The 1164-nt window shown below is 40.2% G+C and overlaps 1 protein-coding gene across 1 annotated transcript in view; it reads left to right on the top strand.

The window, feature by feature from the left end:
* PRICKLE2 (prickle homolog 2 (Drosophila)) overlaps positions 1–1164 on the top strand; it is a 131702-nt gene that overhangs the window by 26507 nt on the left and 104031 nt on the right. The window lies entirely within an intron of this gene.

Raw genomic sequence — 1164 nt, 5'->3', positions numbered from 1 at the left:
TGCAAGTTGAGGCTTGAATTTTTTCTTTAGTTCTCTCAGCCTGAGGAATGCTGAGTGTGTTCTTCCCTTTGGGTTTTCTGACTCCAGGTCTTTGCACATTTCATTATAATATTTGACTTTGTCTTCTTGAGCTGACATTTGAAATTTTCTATTCAGCTTTTTTACCTCATCCACTTGGTAGGATTCTTCAATTTCACCTTCACTGGCTTTAGTGGTTGGTTCACACATTTGAATTTGTAGGTGTATTGATATTATCATATCACAGACAGCGTTGTACTTCATGACCCATCTTGATATGTTCTTTTTGATGATGAATGCAGTGCCATTCCTCTTCAATTTGTCATTCCCTGCACAGTGAGCCTTGTGATTGTCAGGTTCAAAATTGCCAGTACCAGCCCATTTCAGCTCACTAATGCTAGGGTATCAATGTTTATGTGTTCTATTTCAGTTTTTACAATTTCCAATTTTCCTAGATTCAGACTTTGCATATTCCTTGTTCTGATTATTAATCAATGTTTACAGCTGTTTCTTCTCTTCACCTTGAGTTGTGCCCATCAGCAAATGAAGGTCCTGAAGGCTTTACTCTCTTTGCATCATCGTAGTCCCCTCTGCTTTGAGGAGGCAGCTCTTCCTAAGTCATATTTTTAGTGCTTTCCAACCTGAGGGGCTCACCTTTGGTGCTATAGCTGACAGTATTCTGGTGCTCTTCATCATGGTTCAGTACTCAGCATTCTAGTGCTGACAGTATTCCACTGGTATTTATAAGGTTTTCAGTGACTAAATATTCAGAAGGAATCTGTCTCTCCTTCTTCCTAGTCTGTCTTCGTCTGGAAGCTCACCTGAAACCTGTCCACCATGAATGACCCTGCTGGTATTTAAAATACCCGTGGCATAGCTTTCAGAATCACAACAACTCACAAGTCACCACAGCATGACGAAGTGACAGATGACAGGTGGCAAAGTCATTAAGCTGAAAGTACAAAAATAAAGTACATACTGGGTGATTCTATTCACATGAAAACTAGAAAATGCAAAGTTATCTGTAGTGACAGAAAACAGACCACAATTGCTTAGGGATAGGAGAGCAGTAAGAAATGAAAAACTACCCAGTGCCGATGAGTTGGTTCCAAGTCTTACTGACCTTGTAGGTCAGAGTGTGGTGGT

This window comes from Chrysochloris asiatica, unplaced genomic scaffold, assembly GCF_000296735.1.
Source record: "Chrysochloris asiatica unplaced genomic scaffold, ChrAsi1.0 scaffold00046, whole genome shotgun sequence".
NCBI classification, from domain to species: domain Eukaryota; kingdom Metazoa; phylum Chordata; class Mammalia; order Afrosoricida; family Chrysochloridae; genus Chrysochloris; species Chrysochloris asiatica.
The sequence above is the reverse complement of the archived record's forward strand: the minus strand, read 5'-3'. Positions and strand labels throughout refer to the sequence as shown.